The following is a 7788-nucleotide window of genomic DNA, read 5'->3' as shown; positions in this document are numbered from 1 at the left end:
AGCACATGCTGCCATTCTCTGTGCTGGGTACAGTGAATGGCAGGAAAGTGATGAATCACACTCTGACTCTTAAAACTTCCACTCAGAAGTGACACACACATGTGATTTTCTCTTGCATTCAATTGGCCAAACCAAGTCATAAGGGATGGAACTCAGGCCACTTTCCATTAGTGTTTAAAAGCCCTTCACTCCCATGGGCAAATTCAAAGGTCTTTTACCTAATTTTATACTTGCAATTTTGTACACTTGCCTTCAAGAAAGACCCCAAATTGTATAAGCTTCAAGGTCCTCCAGATCCTGGATCTACCTCTTACAGAAGCATTTGTTAAAAATAGATTCATGCCAGTATAAACTTGTGCTGAGAATTTGCAATTCCACCCTAAACCAAATCAGTATCTACATTTTTAACAAGATACCCATATGACTCGTAGAATATATAAGATTTTCATGGATTCTTAGAGATTTCATGTGTATCTGATAAGCACATGGGGCTCTTGTAAAATGTAGATTCTGATTCAGTATTTTAAAAAATTACTGCCATAAAGTTGATGTCAACTCATAGTGACTCCATAGAACAGCCCGTGTGAGCTTCTGAGAGTAATTCTTTATCGGAGCAGAGAACCTCATCTTTCTCATGCCTCATTCAGTGTATCTGGGGTAAAATGCATATTCTCAGCATCAGAGGTTATGTTAGGCCAAGTTGGCTAGAAAAACAAATCCAGTGCCACTCATATCTCTATAAGAGAGAGTATATATCAAGAAGTAAATTTATAAGATCTACCATAAGTCCAAAACTAGGCCATAAGTCCGATACTAGTCCATAAGTCCCTCTTCAGACTCCTGCAGACACATGAAATGTTGCAGAATACAGGAAGATCACAGGCTGCTGGGTGAAAAGTCATGTGGATCCAATGGCAGTGGCCACATCACAGGGCTCACAGCAATCAGGATCTGCCAGCAGGAAAGTGAAGGCAGGGAGGGGAGGTTCCCAAGACCCTCCTTATAAGAAGGCCACACCCACAAGGAGTCACCATCAGAATGGGACATGATTACAGGCTAGACTCCACCCCTATCCTTTTCTATATCTTCAAGTTGACATGAAATATTGTAACTACCACAGGGCTCTTACTGAAAGTGGTTGTAACCCCTGATTAAATCCTTAATAACTGCCCCACTAACTCAAGGGCTCCCTGTGAGAAGGGAGTTACTATCTCACTTTCAGTGGGGTGTCCAGCAGGGTACTACTTCAGTGTTAGAGACTCCTAATACTCAGACAGAGTCCCCTGCATGGTGTGTACTGAAAGGTTGGAGGCTCCACTTCACCCAGAGGCACTTCAGAAAAAAGGCCCAGGGGTCGACTTCTGCAAAGTCAGCCATTGAAAACGCAAAGGTGCACCGTTCTCACGTGAAGTTGCCATGAGACAGAATCAGCTTGACCACAGTTATCTTTGTATTAGGATGACAACGAACGCTTAGATGGTTCTGATGCGAAGGCTGCACACAAAATAAACACTAAATTTGCTTGATAAGAAACTCTGGCAACTCAGAAAGTCACCTAAGGGGTGAGTGTGCGTGTGTGTGTGTGTGTGTGTGTGTGTGCATGTGTGTTGAGGAATCCTTGTCTTCAAATTCAAGAGAATATGTGTTGTCATTGAGGAAGTCCCCTTCCCTTTCTGGGTGTTGTCCTAGGTGACTCTCCTGCTCCATCATGCTCTGTTCCTTTTGAAGGAACAGGCCTGTGTGTCTTTGCTCTTGGTCATCCAAATAAAGAATCCCAGCAGTCTGCTTCCAGCGGCCTCCTCAGCCTGGCCCCTGCACACTGTCACTGGCTCACAGCTGGGAATTCTTCTTCCAACGGCTTTTCTGGCCGGAGAGAGAGATGAAAGAAGGGCCCCTGCCATGAACTTTGCCCGATGTGTCCTCTGAGTTGTTTTTGTTTTGTTTTGTTTTCATCCTCTTTTGAAGATCTCCAATGCAGTTATTTCCGAATGCTCACATTTTTCCAGTTTGAAAGTAAAAGCAGCCCTCACATGGAGGTACAAAACTGTCTGTCGCCCTCCCTTTCTCTATTGACTTGGGCAAATCCCTTAACCTCTCATAGTGTATTGCCTCATCTTAAAATGTAGAACCCTCCCCTCCCCACAAGCATTTCAAGGAGGATCCAATGGTCTTGCCATGTTTAAAACAACATATAATTATAAGCCACCACTCATCGGTGGCGAATGTAGCAATACCTCATCTCACATACTTTGGACATGTTGTCAGAAGTGTCCAGTCCCTGGAAAAGGACAGCATGCTTGGTGAAGTAGAAGGTCAGTGGAAAAGAGGAGAGCCCTTGGTGAAATAAATGGACACAATGGCTGCCAATCATGGACTCAATCAAAACAACAATTGTGAGCATGGAGCATCATCAAGCAATGTTTCCTTCTGTGTGCCTAGGGTAGCTGTGAGTTGGAACCAATTTGATGGCGCCTAATATCTGTTGTATGTGGTAACCTGTGTGTTGCTGTGAGGCTGAAAGTTATTTCTTCCAAATACCAGCTGGATGGACAGGGTTTAGTGGTGCTTCCAGATGAAGACAGAGTAGGAAGAAAGGCCTGATGAGCTACTTCTGAAAAGTTGTCACTGAAAACCCTAGGGATCATAATAAAATAGGGTCTGACATAGTGAGCAGGGTGAGTCCACAGGTTGCCAGGCATTCAGACGACACATGTGAAGTTGGAACCAGCTGGGCAATGTCTTACTCTGTTGTGCCTGGCATCACCATAAGTCTGAGCCTAATCCATGGCATCTATCACATATTTTTAAGAAGGAAGTACTATTTTTAATTTTGCTTAGATTTTTCCTGACTCACCATGTATTCATATTTTTTATCACATCGTACATGTGTCATTTTCATTTTCATACTAATAATTTTCATAATGTTTCTGATACCACTTCCCTGATCTCATTTAAGGATCAAGTACACAATCAATGTAAATTTTCTGCTCAAATTAATATTTGAATTAGTTTTTTTAAATTATTTAAAACATTTTAATGTATTCATATTTTTATTGACATTTACTGATAAGTTTAAAAAAACACACACCCATTTACTAACTCAACAGTCTGTAGGTCGAAGGGCTGACAGGGCTCACTGCGGTTCTCTGCTCTCACAAGACCAAAGTCAAGGTATCAACCGAGCTGGGTCCTTATCTAGGGGCTCTGGGAAAGAATCCACTTTTGGGTTATCTGCTTTAGAGTCTGATGGATTCAAGTTCCTTGAGATTGCAGGTCTGACATCCCTGTCTTCGATGACCACTTACAGGAAGGAGTAAATCATTTGTGATCATCCTAGGGGCCCTCCACTCAACTTCCCGTAAGGCTTGATCCAGCGATTCCATCTATTTTGTCAATTAAAAGATCACGTGGAGGCAGCACCATAGTCTAAAGGCACTTACTGCATCAAGACTCAATTTCCCCGAAGCTCAGTTTAAAAGACCACAATAAGACCAGTAGGAGGGTCAGAGGAAATGTGTATCAGTCTGCCAACCCGGGCAATCCCTTCATTGCCCTGGGTTGAGCTTCTGGAACATGGCCTGGCCATATCCTGAAATATGGACGAAGACCCCTTCTGAAGTCATGTCTCTAGTAAACACTCCACTCCCCAGCAACCTTTCTGGTCTCCGTGCTTTCACTCAGCCACAATCCCTTCAGCACCTGTCCCAAGGATGCTGCTTGGGCCAGCACTGTGGCCATTCTATGATGCAACCCCCCACGCCCACCCCAAGCATTTTCCAGAGGTAATCAGTGTAGGCTTTACAGGATCTCTCTTTACATAATAATTTTTGTTTCCAATCCTTTGATCTGAAACTCTAACTTTGCTTCATTTCTAACTGTGTTTTGTTTTCCTTCGAAGAATCCTCTATTCACTTTGGGGCAAATCTGTCTGGACACTTCAATAAGTCGCAACTTCAGATAGAAGGCTGATATTGCTGGAGGCAAGTGATTAAACATTTTAATAGCACAGCAAACTTATCAACAGACTTACTGGAAAAAGAGGGGGGAAAAGGAAGTGATTTTATCCACCCAGCTTGTAGTGCACAGTATTTTACTACTGAGGTCAAGTGTCTGTCAGAGAATCTGAAGCCCATATTTGACTTTGAACAACCTCAAAAGGCTCCTGTAATGCACACAGCATTCCTAGCTGCAAACAGCCCAGGGCTGTGCCCACACATGTCTAACTATCCAGTTCAATATCACTACGGTGTCTAAAAGGTTTTTAATATAGATATTAAATATATCCATATCATTGCTTCAATGAGAGTGCGAGCTGTGCTTTTTCCTCTGGGGTCCTCCAAGCTATTTGCTGCTGACACACACTATTAAAAAGAAACTCACCCTGAGGAACTAGTCATTTTACATGGTATTAGGACTAATGTTATCATTTAAGCAACTGTAGAGATTCACCAACTACAGAGGCTCCGATAGTGATGGAAACATGACCGTGTGAGATAATCTTCCGGGCAGAACTGACTGGCATCATCTGTAATGTGTCATCTGAATGCTTGTTTAAGACTTATGCTATCCAACAAATATTGATGCCTTCAACAGAATAAAAACATCAATATTACAGCGAGAAAAGGGATCAAGTTCACTTCTGGGGCTTGGGACAAGGCTAAATATGAAGCAACAAGCCAGGAATCTGTGCAGCAAGGAGGGAAATGAGTGGTCAGAAAGGAATAAGCACAATAGTTAAGGGTGTGGATGCTAACCAAAAAGCTGACAGTTCAAACCCCCTAGCTACTTTGCAGGAGAAAAACTTGGTAAGTGGCTCCCATGAATATTTTGGTCCAGGAAACGCAACTCTGTCCTATAGGGTTACTATGAGTTGGAATAGACTCACCATACAGTATTTTAGGAATAAGCCAAACACTGGGATGTGGTAGCTTAAGAAGTCTGCACAATTACTTTATAAAGGTTGAAACATTTTTATCCACATACAGATGAGGAAAACGAAGTTCAACAACTTTTCTTAAACTGAAATTCAAACAAAGTCACCGCTAGAATATGACAGCACCAGGATTTGTACATAGTTCTGACTCCAATATTAAATAAATTATAGAGTTATTGGCTTTACCCACATTATGGAGAGATAAGGATTCTGACAGCTTTCTCCACTACAACCACAGGGCAAAAAAACCCCCAAAATTAACAATGTAGTCCAATAACCATTGAGCCAGTCAATTGTTAATTCACCTAATAAATACTTATTGAGCATGTACAATGCACGAGGCATTGTGTTAGGCCCAGAGCACACCACTTCCAACTCAAACAACAAAGTTGGATGTCCACATGCAGGTCGTCTGAGTGTGGTAGGGGTCAGATACCCACTGTGCATGCCCACATGGCCTCCTCGCATCAGGACTTGTGTCATGTACCCGCGTACTCATGCTGTGTGCCCACATACCTGGTAGAAGCCACGAGTTATGTTATGTGCCCACATATCATGATGCAATTTAGTACTCACATTGTGTGTCCACATAAGCATGATGAAATTCAGTACCCATGTTGTATGTCTGTATATTATGGTTGAAGTCAGTACCTATGTTCTGTGCCTAGATTTCATGAAAAAATTCAGTACTTATGCTGTGTTCCCACATATCATGATGGAAGTCAGTAGCTATGTTATGTCCACATATCATGGTGGAATTCAGGACCCATGTTGTGTGCCCACATATCACGATGGAAGTTGGTACCTATGTTGTGTGTCCATAGATCATGGTGGGATTCAGTGCCCATGTTGCGTGTCCACACAGCCTGGTAGACGTCAGCGCTTATGTTGTATGCCCATGTATCATGATGGAATTCAGCACCTGTGTTTTTTGCCCACGAGCCTGTTAGAGTCAGTGTTCATGTTATATGTCCACCTGACCCGATAGAAGTCAGCACCCACGTTGTATGCCACAAGACCTGATAGAATCAGTACTTTGGTAGTATGTTCATGTACCATGGTGGAACGCAGGGCCCATGTTAGGAGCCACATTGTTTCCAGCCCTTTTGGTAGCTCTCATGGGAGCAAGAATCTCTGCCCATAGTGACCTCCCGTGATAGAGTAGACCTGCCTCCTAGGGTTTTTTATGCTGTGGCCTTTACTGGAGCAGAGCCCGGGACCCGTCTTTCTCCTGTAGAGCTGCCGGGGTGGGGGTGGGGGGTTGAAATGCTAACTTTTCAGTTAGAAGCTGAGTGCTTAGCCATTATGCTACTAGGATTCATCTATCAGACACATAGCTTCACAAACGAAGCTCCCCCCTCCACACACACACACACTACATCGGTCTAGGAGCTCCTACAAAAGGCACATACCATTAGTCTATAGAGAGAGTTGGCTTATATTTAATCCTGCACTGCTCTCTTCTAGTACACAGCGCTATGACGTCTACTCACTGTTTAATTTGACCCCCATAACGCTCTCAGAACACAGGCATCACTAGCCCCATCTTACAGATGAGCAGGTGGAGGCTCAGAGAGGGGAAGTGAGTTATCTAAGGTCACCCAGATGGCAACTCATGGATTGAAGACCCTGGGATTAACCCTTGATTCACTTTACCCTACCATGTGCCCCTTATAAAACTAGCATTCTCTAAAGGGTTTCAGCATGTCAGGACCTTTGAGGAAGGTGTTGTGATCGTGACCAGTTGTGGTGAAGTGGAGTTGCTTAGTATGACTCTTTTATCCACAGTCTTTGCAAGGAAGGTGTAGCGCACTCAGGGATTGGACTCAGGGATTGGTCGGTTTTGAGGTTCTACTAGGTGTGACAGTGAGTTTCCTCAGAAGCAGGAACAGAGAAGCCTGCAGCCATCAAGAAAGGCCACCAGCGAAGCCCAGGTGAGATCCCAGCCTGGAGCGGTGGAGGAAGCAGAAGAGCCAGAGGCAGCCTCACCAAGACCACGAGACAGAGCAGAGGAACCTTGACAAGACCATGAGACAGAAGTGTAGGCTTCCCAACCCACAGCACAAGTAAAGCTGAGGAGGCTGGTTTGCAGGATGAGATGCACTTTGGGGCAATTAGCAGTGCCTAAGAAACTTTGTAACGCTTGCAGTAGCAGAGCAAAGACCAAGAGACCAAGTGGATGAGAGGCCAAAGACCAGAGAGATGTTCCTGCTGGCATGGCTGAGAAGAGATGTTGTGGACAAAAGAGCTGTATCCTTAGTGTTTTCTGAACCTGACTTGATGTAACCCATTAAGTTCCTTTAAAGCCACCCAAGATTGTATTGTGTATGGGTCAGTGTGGCCATTATAATCAATTAATAAAGCGAGCAGAGAGGGGATGGCAGGTGTCCGGATAAGGTAAAAGAAGTTGCAGGGTATAAACATACCTGACCTCTGCCTCACAGGAATCATCCTTGGGCAGATGTAGAGCTAAGATTCTTCTTTCCCTTTGGATAGCCAGAGGAGGCTCCTGTGGCTCCTGTGTCATGTCCTCACCAGAACAGACTTCGAAATCCAAGAAAAGGTGGAGTCGCCTGTCCAAGTGCACACCACTAGGAAGTAGAGGCAGAACTTAAAGCCAAGTCATTTGACTCCAGACAGTAAACACCCAGGCCTTATTTACAGCGGGGTGATTGTCTTCAAAGCAGGCAACTTGGTCTTAGAAACAGCTTGCCAGGTCTCCATCTGACCATGAAGCCATCACACTGGGGGACGAACTCTTACTAAAAGCCAAGCATTAAAGAGGTTCACTCTCTTTTTTCTTTTTTGTCTCTTCTCTCCTTTACTTGCCTGCCAGAAGCAGGGATTCCTACTGC

Source organism: Echinops telfairi, unplaced genomic scaffold, assembly GCF_000313985.2.
Source record: "Echinops telfairi isolate 266 unplaced genomic scaffold, ASM31398v2 ScPeMD7_2291;HRSCAF=2852, whole genome shotgun sequence".
In the NCBI taxonomy this organism is placed as follows: domain Eukaryota; kingdom Metazoa; phylum Chordata; class Mammalia; order Afrosoricida; family Tenrecidae; genus Echinops; species Echinops telfairi.
This window is presented reverse-complemented; position numbering follows the sequence as displayed.